Below are 17,291 nucleotides of genomic sequence, written 5' to 3' on the forward strand. Positions count from 1 at the left end.
GTCCGGCTTCCCCTTCTCTCACTGCTTCCTCTCTCTCAGATATAGGTATGGAGAGATAAGAACAGTTGCCAAGCCACCATTATAATCAATTTCCTGTTTGTTTGTTTTTTTACTAGTTTTTTCTAGAAAAAGTGATTGGTGTTGAGCAAATAAAGTATTTTATTAATTTAAGAGTATACTTTTAAACCTTTATTTGTGTCTTTAAATGTACTTTGCACTCTTTTATATAGTCTGCCAAGATGAAATAGGCATAGTGCCTTTCATGAAAAAACTGTACCATCACATTTTTAGCACATTGTTATGGAATAGAAATATTTCACATTCTAAACACATCATGAAATCTGTTTCATTTGCAATAATATGATTTGCGGCTGCAATACTCACATTATTACATCCAAAATTTGAGTCACAAAATTTGTACATAAAGCTTAACAGATGGTGTTCTTAAATTTTATCCAGCAAACAATAATCTATCACAAGTGCTTAAGAGTCCCATTCTAACACACTGAACAAATGCAATTCCAGTTTCAGCACATCTATTCCTAAATGAAAGAGCCCTTTTGAATTTGATATTTTGTTCATTTTTGAAATTAAGAATATGATAGTCTAAAAATAGTTGTCAGTCCTTTAAAAAAAAAAGAATGTACTATGCTGTTCCAAAATTTATACAATACATATTTACTGTTACATAAAAATTTTAAATGGATAAAGAAGTTACTTAAAAGGTTGCTGCAAAATTTTAGAACCAATGGTTTAGTGCTACATTAGTGCTTTTCCAAATGAAAAATAATTTAGTTTGACTTGGCAAATTAATCATCTTTGTGTTAAACGTTTACATATAAAACTAAAAAACATAATTTGCATTACCATTCAGTGCCTCTGGATATTATAATTGTATTTGTATACTATTTCAAATTTTATGAATATATCTTCTACCTAATAACATCATTGTACCAGTTGGCTTATTTTAATGTAGCATAATTATCACAAAGGAAAAAAAAAAGACCTAATAGTGCCAATAGTCATTTTGAATCACTACAACTGTGAATAAATTAATTTTTTTTACTTACACATACAATATATTCAAGAAATCTGGAATTTTAATTCATTAACATTAAATAAACCATATGTGCCATATATAGACCTGGTTTTCTCATAATCAATTTTTAGTCTTCTAGGACAGATTATCCTCAGGTAATGAAAATAAAATGCATATATCTTTCAATCTTTATTCAAAACAGGAATTTGACTCAATAGAAAAGAATAAAATAGTATTGTGAAACTAGACAGTACAAAGTAGGTTAAATTACATATTTAATGTCAGAATAAAATAATACAGACAAGTATTTACTATAAATAATTGAATTTTTCTTAAAATTCAGACCAGGGCAGAAAATTACCTTCGAAAGTTGAGAATGAATTATTCTGATTATTCTTCTTTATCAACTGTTCCTTAATAGGTCCTAGTTATTTACCTAAGTAACAGCTCTCCTATTTTCCCTTTCTTGCCAAATGCAAACTGAGTGACAGAGTGATGAAAATATCTAGCCAGCAATTTTTTTTTTTTTTTGCCCAACATCTTTGACAGTGGTTACCAGAATCTATCACTGGTCAATTTTAAGATAAACAGAGTGTCTCTGTAGCTTACAGGAAGAAAGAGAGAATCAACAATATCAAATAAGTAGGAGAAATGTAGCTTACATACAAGAGAAACAAAAGAAGGCATGAGTAGGTATTTTCTCCTGTCACCTTTCTCACTGTTAAATTGAGTCCTAGAGAATAAAAATCATACCATTGTACTTTGGTAGGAAAGAGCTCCCATATATTTAGTTTAGAAGACAAATTGTATGTGACTGTGTGTGATGTATGTATACAGAGTATATGTGCGTATACTTGTTTGTTCTTAAACTGCTTCATCATTTTTTTTCCCCTGTCTTTTGTTATGAATGAATTGACATTTTAAAGGTCACAAGGACCACAATTACTGGCATGCTTGCTGATTCAAAGCAGAAAAAAAACCCAAAACTAAGATTAATAATTCTGTGGTGGCTGAAGACATTTATTTTATTGACTCCTCTCTAATAGGCTAGTAAGAAAGCATATGTTATTTGGTCTGCTTGAAACAAACTCTTTCTATGCGTTTGATGAATAGCTTTCAAATGATCAACAAAATATGACATCCCAATTATTTTATGTTTTGTTTACCATAATGAATTATCATAAGCAGACATAAAAAGCAATCTTTCAATGTATAAAACATGCCAACAATAATTGTCTATGGCAGTGGATATTTATGCAGATGCTATTTTAAAAATCCACTGCAACTCTTCATTTTCTGTAACTTATATTTTTATCTACTTGCATTCCTACGGAATGCAAAGCTTCCATCATCAGGCACCTAGTTTGGATTACAGAAAATATGAAGATAAGTATAGATCTTTTCCTCCCAAAACGTGCATAGGCATGTACATGGATAAATGGTGCATGTAATTTCAAAGGCTTTATGAAACCTCTGAAAATCATATGTGGATCCTGGTCCTCCAACAAGAAATGGAGGCTATTTTCAAAACTACTATCAGATCTAGCTCAGAAACACATCTGTTCTTTTCTATCCTTTATAATGATTACTCTTAAGTAGAGAAAATTCCACTAGTTAAGGATGGATAATATGCATATGTAGTTTATCAGTCATAGTGATAAGATAATTTATCTATTGACTTATCAGAAATGTGATCTGTTGAATGGTATTTGTATAACTTCCTTTAAAATTGTATTTCAGTTACTATGTATTGTCTCCATTGGGAAATGTAGATGTCCTCTCACTGACATATAATTTGATTTTACATTTGAAACGAGTGATCAGTGGAACTGGAATGATTTAGACACCTTTAGGAGCAAACAAAAGAGGAACCACCTTTACTATTGATGTTTACTTTTGTGCTGACTTGGAAACAGTCAAACGAGTGATGTTCTCTCAATCAGTGAGTGAGTTAATGAAAGTTGCTCATTCATGTCTGCTCTTTGTGACCCCATGGTCTACACAGTCCATGGAATTTTCCAGGCCAATCAGGCATAAATGTAATTGCTTTATGATGTAATAAGTTACATATTCTCCATTATATCACCTCAATTTTTTCCCCTCACATTTGTATTAGCTAGTTTCATCTACCCTATAACAGTTCCTTTTATAATATGTCCTATTCTGTTTTAAGAAGAAGCAAACTTAAGATGGACAAATATGTACAGCATTCCAAAAAAAGCAAGAGAAACAGGTTTTGGATTTTAAAAGATGCATGAAATTCAGAGTAGGTTGACATGATTGGCAAACATCAAAATGTTCCTTCATATATATGATTGAAAAGTAATAAAGGAAATAATTCAGCTGTCTGTGAGTTTGCCTCACATCTGTAATCAGTGTCGCTGTTCAAAGCTCAATATAACAGCTTCCTAATTTTCATTGTTTATTTAATTTTTTAAAGTTGCCAAACCCCCAAGGGCTAAATTCCAAAGATTTGCTCTTTGTTAGAGAAGTTGAAATCGAAGAACAATGAGCATAAAAATATCATAAAAAATAAGGAAATGAACAATAGTAAAAATGCGTGGGTGCATTTCACAGAATGCTATGAATTAAGCATAACTATGACAAAATTTCCAGTTAACTTTTGGGTACTATTGAATTCATAAACCTTGAAACATTATTCAAACTGGCATTTAATTATTTATGTGCATTTACTGAGCACTTGGCTTTATGTTAAGCAGTGATCCTATATAAATCACATTAAAGCATAGGTAGATATTTTTATTTCTAATATTCATGTTCATATATTATTAATGAATGTATTTAAATATAAACTTTTATGACTTTATTTTAGCCCAACCCCATGCATTAATTTGAGAGAAAATATAATTATTTTCAGTTTTTTAATGTTCACAGGGTTTTTTAATACTCATCATCAAATATACACTCCTTTAGCTTTTCTTTCTTTGATCAGACATCCCACAGTATTATTCTTTGACTTATGCTTTTTAATGTTTATATAGGTAAATACAGTTTTTCTTTAATTGCTTTAATATTTCATTTTGTTTCACTTTACTTTTTTTTTCCTTCTTGAAGTTTTAATTCATTTCTCAGTGTTGTGTTTTTAATGTGCAGATGACACCACCCTTACGCAGAAAGTGAAGAGGAACTCAAAAGCCTCTTGATGAAAGTGAAAGAGGAGAGTGAAAAGGTTGGCTTGAAGCTCAACATTCAGAAAACAAAGATCATGGCAACTGGTCCCATCACTTCATGGGAAATAGATGGAAAAACAGTGGAAACAGTGTCAGACTTTATTTTTTTGGGCTCCAAAATCACTGCAGATGCTGATTGCAGCCATGAAATTAAAAGACGCTTGCTCCTTGGAAGGAAAGTTATGACCAACCTTGATAGTATATTAAAAAGCAGAGACATTACTTTGCCAACCAAGGTCCGTCTAGTCAAGGCTATGGTTTTTCTCATGGTCATGTATGGATGTGAGAGTTGGACAGTGAAGAAAGCTGATCGCCAAAGAATCGATGCTTTTGAACTGTGGTATTGGAGAAGACTCTTGAGAGTCCCTTATACTGCAAGGAGATCCAACCAGTCCATTCTAGAGGAGGTCAATCCTGGGTGTTCATTGGAGGGACTGATGCTAAAGCTGAAGCTTCAATACTTTGGCCACCTCATGCGACGAGTTGACTCACTGGAAAAGACTCTGATGGTGGGAAAGGTTGGGGGCAGGAGGAGAAGGGGACAACGGAGAATGAGTTGGCTGGATGGCATCACCGACTCTGTGCACATGAGTTTGAGTGAACTCCGGGAGTTGGTGATGGACAGGGAGGCCTGGCGTGCTGTGATTCATGGGGTCGCGGAGAGTCAGACACGACTGAGCGACTGAACTGAACTGAACTGAACTGAACTAAAGGTTGTTATACATAACCCCCTAAATTAATACTTACTGTGTATATCAGTGATCTTGAAATTTGTTATAAGTACGTAAAAATGTTTTATAAATTCCTTAAACTCGTTGATTTCCTGAAAGGCATGATTTTTTTTCCATATGTGTTTTTTTTAATGTACAACTTAGTGCTGCTGTGAAGCAGGAAAAATGAATAAACTGTAAGTATCACCAACTCAATGGACATGAGTTTGAGTAAACTCCAGGAGTTGGTGATGGACAGGGAGGCCTGGTGTGGTGCAGTCCATGGGGTCACAAAGAGTTGGACAGAACTGAGCAACTGAACTGAATATGCATAGAAATGAATGACTGACTTATTCAACGTAATGTGGAATCAAAAGGCAAGTAATAGAAAAGTCCATAGAATAACACTAAATATTTGTTATCTGACTATTTAGTAATACTCCTCTATGCCTATATGAACAGACTCAAAATTACAATGACATAAACTACATGTATAGAAATTTTTCTCTTGCTGTTCGTGTGGAGAGAGAAGTTGCACCTTAAAGTCATACTTCTAGATTGTTATGCAACCATAACCTAACATCTGTTGTCTCTTCATCCAGAGAAAAGCAAAAGAGGATCAGTAGAGAACACACAGTTTTCTCTTTAGCAGTGCTATAAGTCATACACACAAATTCAGTTACACTTCCTTGGTTAGAAGCTAGTTTCCCTGGTCACTCTCATAGTAGCTGGTAGCGAGAGTCACAAACATCATCTCTCTTGATCTAGATCTGTCTGTCCTAAGTAAGGTGTACTCTGTGTACCTGTGGTGGTAAGGGTTTATTTCTTAAAGAAAGAAATAGAAATTTCTGTCACATTATTTAGAAAACATTAAAATTCAAAACAGATTAATATATTATTTAAGGTTTTATATGTATATTAAAAAAAATGATGAGTAGCATTATATAACCAAAAAATTAGAGCTATTACAGTTTTATTTACTTATGATTTATAGCTGATATTTATCTACTTTATTCTGAATACAAAAAACATAAATAGTATACTTAAAATACGAACCTCCTAAATTTTTCACATCTACCCAGTCATGTTTTAGGGGTAATTTATGTTTTCATATGCAAATATGTACATAGATATACAACCTGTCTTAAGCTGTTACCTTATTTTACTTGATATATTTTAGATATTTATAAAAGAATATGAAGTTTTTCCATAGTTTTCACAGCTGCTTTATATTTATTGTTTAGGTTGATACAACTTTATATGTTTTTTTTTTTCTCTAAGCATCAGTTATGGCTTCTGTTTAATGAAGACCAAAATACTATCCACTTAATAAATCCATACAAATATGCTAGATTTTTACAGTGAAATTGTTGTCTAGTTGTTGGTAAAACATCTCGTATATATTAGTTATTGCTTTTAATAGTAATATTGCAAAGTGCTGATACTGTTCATGGGGTTCTCAAGGCAAGTAGACTGAAGTGGTTTGCCATTCCCTTCTCCAGTGGACCACATTCTGTCAGACCTCTCCACCATGACCTGTCCGTCTTGGGTGGCCCCACACGGCATGGCTTAGTTTCATTGAGTTAGACAGCACTGTGGTCCATATGATCAGATCAACTAGTTTTATGGGATTATGATTTCAGTGTGTCTGCCCTCAAATGCCCCCTCGCAATACCTACGGTCTTATTTGGGTTTCTCTTACCTTGGTCATGGAATATCTCTTCACAGCTGCTCCAACAAAGCGCAGACACTGTACCTTACCTTGGACGTGGGACAGGGAGGCCTGGCATGCTGTGATTCATGGGGTCACAAAGTCGGACACGACTGAGCGACTGAACTGAACTGAACTGAATTGCAAAGTGTTTAGCATTTTTTAGCAACAAAGTGAGCTTCCTGGGTGGCACTAGTGGTAAAGAACCTGCCTGCCAATGCAGGAGACCTAAGAGACACAGGTCCAATCTCCGAGTCAGGAAGATCCCCTGGAGGAGATGGCATGGCAACCCACTTCAGTGTTCTTGCCTGGAGAATCCCATCGATATAGGAGTCTGGCAGGCTACTGTCCATAGGGTGGCAAAGAGTCAAACAGGACTGAATCAACTTAGCAGCAACAACAATGAAGCATTTTTTAAATGATGGTACATTTTTCATGCATATTTCTATCGTACTCTAATAGATTATGATATAGTGTGAAGCTAACTTTATATGCACAGAGAAACCAAAAATTGTGACCTGCTTTACCATGATACTGGCTTTATTGGGGTGATCTGGAACCAAACCCTCAATAGCTCTGAGGTATGCTTCTATTTCACTATTGCAATAAGCAATATTTCCTTATTTTTGCACCTAAATAATATTTATATATGTGTATATATATATATATATATGTACACACACATATAAATGTATTTGTATGTATATACCCATATATGTATAAGTATATATATACACACACATACGTACATATGAAAGTTTCCTTATCCCATCATCCATTGCTAGACACTTGGTAGATACTTTGGTTATGTCTGTATTTTGACTATTGTGAATAATGCTGTGATTAACATGGGGTTGCAAATATCTCTTTGAGTTAGTGTTTTTGTTCTCTTTTGACACATACCCAGGAATAAAATTTCTGGATCATGCAATAGTTCTATGTTTAATTTTTTGAGGAAAGCCCATATTGTTTTCCATAGTGGTTACACCAATATACGTGTCAAATCAACAGTGTACAACAGTACTCTTTTTCTCTACATCCTCGTCAGCAATTGTTACTTCCTATTTTTGGTAATAACCATTGTAACAAGTGTGAGGTGATAGTTCCTTGTGGTTTTAATTTTTATTTCCCTGATATTAGTAATGTTGAGCACCTTTTTATGGATGTTGGCCATCTATATGTCATCTTGGAAAAATATTCATTGGTTGCCATTTCATTTTATTGATATTTCTTTTTCTGTGCAGAAGACTTTTAGTGTGATGAAGCTCCATTTCTTTATTTGTCCTTTTGTTGCCTTTGCTTTTAATTTCAAATCCAAAAAACCATCACCAAGACCAAAGTCAAGGAGCTTACGGGTTTTTGTAGTTTCAGTTCTTTCTTTCAAGTCTTTGATTCATTTTGAGTTGAATATTGTGTATGGTATTTGATCCAACTTCATTCTGTTGCCTATGCCTGTCCAGTTTTTTTCAGAACCATTTATTGAAGAGACTCTCCATTTCTTACTATGTATTTTTGGCTTTATTGTCATAAATTAATTGACCGTATATGAATGAGCTTATTTCTGGGCTCTTTATCCTCTTCCATTGATCTATGTGTCTATTTTTGGTCCAATAACATACTGTTTTGATTGCTACATCTTTGTAATAATAGTTTAAATCATGGTAAGAGATGCTTCTGGCTTGTTTGTTCTACTCTTTGGTAAAGTGTCATAGGAATTTTGATAGGGATTGCATTGAATTTGTAGATTGCTTTGGGCAGTATAGACATTTTAACTATTAATTTTTCCAATCCATGAGGAAAGAGTAACTTTGCATTTATTTATCTCTTCTTCCAGTTCTTAATATCTTGTAGATTTTAGTGTAAGATTTTTGTTGTTATTGTTGTTTTCAGTTGCTGAGTTGTGTCAGACACTTTTGGGACCCCATAGACTATAGCCTCCCAGGCTCTTCTGTCCATAGGATTTCCTGGGCAAGAATACTTGAGTGAGTTGCCATTTCCTTCTCCAGGGGATCTTCCCAACTCAGGGATTGAACCCACATTTTCTGCATCTCCTGCACTGGCAGGTGGATTCTTTATCAGTGAGCCACCAGGCTCATTTAAATGTATTCCTAGATATTTTATTGGATACACTTTCTTTTTTTACACATTGGATACACTTTTTTCTACACATTGGATACACATTTTTGCACATTGGATACATGTTTTGTTAATGTGCTCTATCACTGATTGATTTGCAGATGTTGAAAATTTTTAGAACCTGGGAATAAATCCCACTTGATCATAATATAGGATCCTTTTAAGGTACTACTGAATTCAGTTTGCTAATATTTTGTTGAGAATTTTTGCATGTATTTTTTTCAGGTATATTGGCCTGTGGTATTCTTTTGCTGTCCTCTTCTGATTTTGGTGGCAACGTAATGCTGGCCTTGGAAAATAAATTTGGAAGCGTTACACCTTGTCCCTGTTTTTGAAAATACTATAAAAAGCATTGGTATTGTTTGAATGTTTGGTAGAATTCATCAGTAAAGGCATCTGGTCTTGAAATTTTGTTTGTCTCTGACTACTGATTCAATCTCTAGTAATGATTCAATTACTAGTAGTCCTAATATTGATTCTTACTAGTAATTAGTCTGTTCATATTGTCTGTTTCTTCATGACTCAATTCTGGCAGATGGTATGCTTCTAGGAATTCATCCATTTCTTTATTATTATTATTATTTATTTATTTTTTAATTGAAGGATAATTACTTTACAGAATTTTGTTGTTTTCTGTCAAACCTCAGCATGAATCAGCCATTGGCATTCATTTCTTTTCGGTTGTCCAGTTTGTTGCCAAATAATTGTTCATTGTACTCTCATAATTCTTTGAATTTCTGTGAAATCAGTGGTAACATCTCCCCTTTTGTTTTTTATTTTATGTATTGGAGTTTTCTCTCTTTCTTGGTGAATCTAACTAAAAATTTGTCAGTTTTATTTCTTCAAAAAAAAAAAGAGTTCTTAGTTTCATTTCTTTTTCCCTTTCAGTCTCTATTTATTTCTGCTCTGTTTACTTCCTTCTTTCTACTAATGTTGGTCTTATTCTTTTCTTCTTTTTCTAGTTCCTTGAGATGTACAGTTGAGTTGTTTGTTTGAGATCTTTCTTGTTTTTTGATGTAGGCATTTATTGCTATAATCTCTGTTCTTAGAACTGCTTTTTCTACATCCTATATGTTTTGGTATGTTATATTTACATTTTTTATCTCAAGGTATTTTTGAACTTCTCTTTTCATTTTTCTGTACCTCTTGGTTGTTTAAAAGCATGCTGTTTATATATTTGTGAATTTTCCAGTTTTTTATTGTAATTTATTTCCAGTTTCATATTATCATTGTAAGAAAAGATCTTGACATGATTCCTGTCTACTTAAATTCGTAAAGGCTTGTTTTGTTCCCTAATATATCTATTCTAGAGACTATTCCATGTGCCCTTGAGAAGAAGGTGCATTAAATGGAATATTCTATATATCTGTTATGTCTATCTTGTCTAATGTGTCATTGAAAGCCAGTGTTTCCTTATTGATTTTCTGTCTGGATGATCTATCCATTCATAAAATGGAATATTAAAGTCCCCTACTATTATTATATTACTGTCTATTTTCTCTTCAAGTCTGTTAATATTTGATTTATATATTTAAATGTCCTTTCATTGGGTACATACTTAAATATCCTCTTTTTGGATTAAAAATGTTTCTTATCTTCCTCTAATTGCTGTAAATAATTTTATGGCTTGACAATATGCTCATGTTAGGTAAAAATATGCCTTATCAAAATCATATTTAAAAGGATTAGCTAGTATATCAAAATAATGTAGCAGATAGGAACTTAATTCAGTTTATGAGTTCAACTGAGAGTTGAACTGCCTCTCTTAAGTGTAGCCCTCATATGTGAAGAAAGTCTAGGAACATTGGTGTTTAATGCTACAGAGTTTTAGTTTTTCCCGTGATTGGTGAACTTTTTATATTTGGAATATAATTGACCAAGATGTTTTGTGGTGGTTGTTTGGGGAACTGTATATTTTTATTTTCTTTTGTTAATGGTAATAAAGAATTATATTTGAAAGTTCAGTTATTTGCATTACATAATTGAGCTTCATCACTTACTATAACACCTTCTGAAGATATACATCTCTCCATAATTTACTGTTAGGTCCAAATTTTGAAAATCAAATGATGAATGGATATAGGATGTCTATTTTCCAAGTATATTAATAGAAAGTTTTTATATATATATTTTTTTCTGATTTATAAGTGTGTGCTCACAGCAACATTTCTTGGGAGCCTGAGGAGTTTAAAAAGTTTCAGAGACTGCTTTGGTCCCTGCTCTCAAGAAAAGTGCATGGTGAGGTTATTTAGGTGGTAATACTGTTTGCTGTCCTTTGATCTTGTCAGCACCAATATGTGTCAGTAGCTCCAAACCGTGGAAGACAGCCAAGATATAAAAAAGCCACTGACTATTCTCTTCACTGCCTTCTTTAGATATTGGATTTCTTTTGGTAGAAGTTTGTCTGGTTCTGTGGTGGCTTAACCTATGAGAGGAGATCCTTAGAATCTTCATCAGCTTCTTCCACTTCATAATCTGATTTTCTTGACTTTTCCAAAATAACTGGGAAATTTAGCATTATGCTTTCAAAATAATTTGGAAAATGTGTCTGAAATTTTTCTTTCGTTCTTTCTCTTTCTTCCCTCATTCAGTACTAATTTATAGGACTTTGAGTGCTGATTTCTATATATTATTAATACTTATCTCTTTTTATTTTCCTGTTTCACTGTTTCATTTCTCTGCCTACTTTTGGTGGCAAAAGATGATATTTCTTTCTGCGACAGAAGAATCTAAAAAAAAAACAAACCCATATATTTGTATTTAGAAAACTTAAGTTTACTATTTGCAAAATAATTCTTAGTGTTTTTCCTACTTAGAGGGAGCAATACTGTTACTATTACTCAGTGTTCATTAGATTCTCATATTGATATGGCACTACTCATGAGTATATATGCAATATCATAGTGTTATTTATAATGATAAAACCTACCTTCTAGACTGACAATCATAAAGAGCTTAGTATAGAAATAATATTACAGTTGTTTTAAATTAAAAGATATGCATGTAAACTTAAAATATGTAAAATCAAGAATGACTGTAAGCTATTCAAATAGAAGGTTGGCATAATTTTCTATCCAGGATATGAGGGATAACTAGTCGTGTAACACTATTCTTAATTGATTGTGTGGATATCTAGAAGAATACAACTCCTATAATGAAATATTCTAAAATTTAAAATAATTTATGATGACATGGGCTTTCCAGGTGGCATTAGTGGTAAAGAACCCACCTACCAATGCAGGAGACATAAGAGATATGGATTCAATTCCTGGGTCTGGAAGATCCCCTGGAGAAGGAAATGGCAAGCCCTCGAGTATTCTTGCCTGGAGAATCCAATGGACAGAGTAGCCTGGCAGGATACAGTCTATAAGGTTGTAGAGTTGGCCATGTCTGAAGCCACTTAGCAGGCAGACATGATGACATAACTTGCAGAATTTTTGTTTTCCCATTTCCCCTTTAAATTTAATAGTATATTAACTTAACAGTGTATTTAATTTAAAGATTATATATTTGATCTTCATATCAAATGTTAAGAATTTTCAACTTTTTAAAGAATTGAAATAATTTTTAAGAGGATAAGAATATTTCTCATACCACCCATCACAGTAGTAGAATGGAATAGGTCAATATGAGCATTTTTCTAATCAACAATGGAGCAAAGAGTGAGGAATAATATTTTTGTAGCTTAAATACAAAGAAACAAGGAATTACTTGCTATTTTAGAAGTATAATATGTCAGTTCACAATATAGTCACACATAAAAGTTTTTAAAAATTTCTGGGAATTCCCTGGCCATCTAGGGCTTAGGATTTCACACTTCCACTACAAGTAGCATGAGTTAAGTCCCTGGACAGGGAGCTAAGATCTTGCATGTTGCGCAGCATATGCCAAAGTGCAGTCAGAAAAAAAGAAATGTTGAAAGTAGTTCTTCAGAGAGAAGAGAAATGATATGTTAGAAACTCAGATCTACATAGCAAAGAGAGTTTGGGAAATGAATTTTTGAGAAATGAAGGTAAAATCATAAAAATTTTTACATTTCTTATAACTCAATTTAAGTATAACCTTAAATCTCCAGTTAAACTAGAACGGCAACTTATTGTGTCACTAAGTTGGAATTTATGCCAATGAAGAGACTTTTTAGGCTGAATTAAAAAATAGAATATTAATATAATGCTTTGCCACTTATGAATAAATAACAAATTTTTTCAAGATTTTTCTTAACACTTATCTTGTTTTGTCATCTACTAAAATATTATCAGTCTGTTTTATCCATCCTGTTCCTTGGCCTTGAGATCTATCTTTACTGCCATTGGACTGGTTGGAATTGTTCATTTGGACAATATACTCAGATTCTAATAACCAATGTCTATAGTTGCCTTTTTCTTAGACTTCCCCTCCAAAATTTCCTTAACTCAGAATTCCAATTTTCACAAAATTAGAAGCACAAGAACATTGAGGCCTCTAGAATATTAGATAGCTTTTTTATTAGTGTTGATTGGAGATTCATGAGGCTCAGGCTGTATGTTGACCAATGAATCCAGGCACTTGACTAAACATTGATTCTATACCACTCACTTGCCATGTATAGTGACACTGGTTAGTGCATGGAGAGTTCCAACAGGAGGATGCATATACCCATAATGCCCCTATATTCTGACTCTCTTATCATGTAAACCATATTTTCTAATGTATCATGACTGTACCCAAGCCTTAATCAAAAGAACCTTGGCACCTGTTTATGACACTTCCCACTCAAAAGGTTTTTATAGTCATTTTTTATTCAATATGGTATACAATATGATAATATTTGGTAATATATCAATTTAGAAATTTTTAATTAAAAAAGACAATATAAGCCCAAATTGTGGATCATGTCACTCTTATGGTGTGATTTTATTCATAAAATGTGATGTGATCTAATTTTATTTATAAAGTTTTATGAATAGATATTTTGAAGTCTATTTTGTTGTGCAGGTATGCCCCTTTAGGTTCCAAGTGAATTGCTACATCCTGATTTTAAAAGGTAACTCTCTTCTGAGTCATGCCAAAACCCTTTCAAATATTTTCAAACAGAATTTGCAATAAAAAGAGAATCATTAAAAATTCATGAATGTGGTAAGAAGAAACTTGGGATAAGGCCATTAGTGTCTGTTCAGTTCCTCAGGAAAGGAGATGAAAGAAAACTCTCATGTCAAGATATATCATGTTTACTCTAAAAATATGGAGGTGGCTTTTCATGTGAAATATGTTTCATTTAATTAATTTCAGGGACTCTTGAGAAACAAAATGACTCAACATAATTGCTATATGAATTTTCATGAACAAGTCTAATTGGAGTTTTTCATCATACCTTTGTAAATAATTACTTCCACAAGAGAAAATTAAAATGATTGCTCATGAAATACAGTCTTACTTTGCACAGAAAATTACTAAATCAAGATGATGATTCAAGAATGGAAAGCATGTGGACAAGTATATGTATGATAGTTTACTTAAACTTTAAAATGCTGCTAAACTTTATTTCCTGAATTAATTATTCATGAAATTTTCAAAAAATTCATGCATTTGAAACTTAAATAATGTAACTATATCAAGAGGAGCCAAAGTATAAGAGAAATGTAAATGTATGATAAGAATTCCAGTTGAGCTATTTCAAATTCCAGTGATGGAATTCCAGTTGAGCTATTTCAAATCCTGAAAGATGATGCTGTGAAAGTGCTGCACTAAATATGTCAGCGAATCTGGAAAACTCAGCAGTGGCCACAGGACTGGAAAAGGTCAGTTTTAATTCCAATCCCAAAAAAGGGCAATGCCAAAGAATGTTCAAACTACTGCACAATTGCACTCATCTCACAAGCTAGCAAAGTAATGCTCAAAATTCTCCAAGCCAGATTTCAATAATGTATGAACCATGAACTTCCAGATGTTCAAGCTGGTTTTAGAAAAGGCAGAGGAACCAGAGATCAAATTGCCAACATCTGCTGGATCATTGAAAAAGCAAGAGAGTTCCAGATAAACATCTACTTTTGCTTTATTGACTATGCCAAAGCCTTTGACTGTAAATCACAACAAACTGTGGAAAATTCTGAAAGAGATGGGAATACCAGACCAACTGACCTGTCTCCTGAGAAATTTGTATGCAGGTCAAGAAGCAACAGCTAGAACTGGACATGTTACAAGAGACTAGTTCCAAATAGGGAAAGGAGTACGTCAAGGCTGTATATTGTCACCTTGCTTATTTAACTTATATGCACAGTACATCATGTGAAATGCTGGTCTGGATGAAGCACAAGCTGGAATCAAGATTGCCAGGAGAAATATCAATAACCCCAGATATGCAGATGATACCACCCTTATGGCAGAAAGTGAAGAAGAATTAAAGAGCTTCTTGATGAAAGTGAAAGAGGAAAGTGAAAAAGTTGACTTAAAAAAGCTATGATCAACCTAGATAGCACATTAAAAAGCAGAGACATTACTTTGCCAACAAAGGTCCGTCTAGTCAAGGCTGTGGTTTTTCCAGTGGTCATGTATGGATGTGAGAGTTGGCCTGTGAAGAAAGCTGAGCGACGAAGAATTGATGCTTTTGAACTGTGGTGCTAGAGAAGACTCTTGAGAGTCCCTTGGACTGCAAGGAGATCCAACCAGTCCATCTAAAGGAAATCAGTACTGAATGTTCACTGGAAGGACTGTTGCTGAAGCTGAAATTCCAGTACTTTGGCCACCTGATGTGAAGCGCTGACTCATTGGAAAAGACTCTGATGCTGTGAAAGATTGAAGATGGGAGATAAAGGGGACGACAGAGGATGAGATGGTTAGATTGAATCACCAACACAATGAAGGTGAGTTTGAGTTGGCTTCAGGAGTTGGTGATGGACAGGGAAGCCTGCCGTGCTGCTGTCCATGGGGTTGCAAAGAGTCAGACATGACTGAGTGACTGAACTGAACTGAAGTGATGATATGAATTAATTTTCCATTTATTGAGATCAATTGATTTTTGAGGCATTTAAATAAAACTTAATTGTCATACTTAAGATGTATTAATTACAAGATCATTGCTGACTATTGTACTTTTAAGTAAGTTAAAATAAGAAAAAGCATTTAAGAACATAAATTTGAGAATCTTTCGCTATTCATTTGTATTCCACATTTAAATGGAATTCTCCAAATCTATTACATATATATGTCTTATTAGTCATCAACTTCCTGTTAACTGTAGACTTGGTATATGTATAATTTACTATATAGATTATAAAATACTAAAATACTGTCCCTGTGATAAATTAGAGTCAAATAATTGTAATAACACAAATAAAAAGTCATTCTTAACATTTTGAAGTGTTAGCTGCTCAGTCATGTCCAAGACTTCGCAACCCCATGGAGTGTAGCAAACCATGCTCTGTCAGTAGGATTTTTCAGGGAAGAATACTGGAGTGGGTTGCCATTTCCTTCTCCAGTGGATCTTAACATTTTAGGGCAGAATAAAAGCGAGGGATTTTAACATTGTAGGGCAGAATAAATTGACAGTGTTAAAAAAGCTTTGATAGTATATTTTCTAAAAATAGAGATATAACCTCAGATATACAGATGACACCACCCTTATGGCAGAAAGTGAAGAAGAACTAAACAGTCTCTTGATGAAAGTGAAAGAGGAGAGTGAAAAAGTCTGCTTAAAGCTCAACATTCAGAAAACTAAGATCATGGCATCCAATCCCATCACTTCATGGCAAATAGATGGGGAAACAGTGGAAACAGTGGCTGACTTTATTTTTCTGGGCTCCAAATTCACTGCAGATGGTGACTGCAGCCATGAAATTAAAAGACACTTGCTCCTTGGAAGGAAAGTTATGACCAACCTAGACAGCATATTAAAAAGCAGAGACATTACTTTGCCAACAAAGGTCTGTCTAGTCAAGGCTATGGTTTTTCCAGTAGTCATGTATGGATGTGAGAGTTAGACTATAAAGAAAGCTGATCGCCTAAGAATTGATGCTTTTGAACTGTGATGCTGGAGAAGACTCTTGAGAGTCCCTTGGACTGCAAGGAGATCCAACCAGTCCATCCTAAAGTAAATCAGTCCTGGGTGTTCATTGGAAAGAAGGATGTTGAAGCTGAAACTCCAATACTTTGGCCACCTGATGCAAAAGAGCTATCTCATTTGAAAAGACCCTGATGCTGGGAAAGATTGAGGGCAGGAGGAGAAGGGGACGACAGAGGATGAGATGGTTGGATGGCATCACCGACAAAATGGACATGGGTTTGGGTGGACTCAATTGACTTTTGTCTTCACATTTGTATGTTGGACAGTCAAGCTGTAGTTTATTCTTCCTCATACAAAAGTTCAAGAAATACTAAATATAAATGCTGTAATATGACAAATATATTTAAATACTGGGTAAGGTATTTTATTTTTTTCTTTTTTTGTAGCAAATAAACCTGGAAAGCATCATTATTTAAACAATCCAAGTATACCTAATACAAAACAAAACAAGAAATAAAGCAACATT

This window comes from Moschus berezovskii, chromosome 13, assembly GCF_049115385.1.
Source record: "Moschus berezovskii isolate FMDL1 chromosome 13, NW_MosBer_1.0, whole genome shotgun sequence".
Lineage (NCBI taxonomy): Eukaryota > Metazoa > Chordata > Mammalia > Artiodactyla > Moschidae > Moschus > Moschus berezovskii.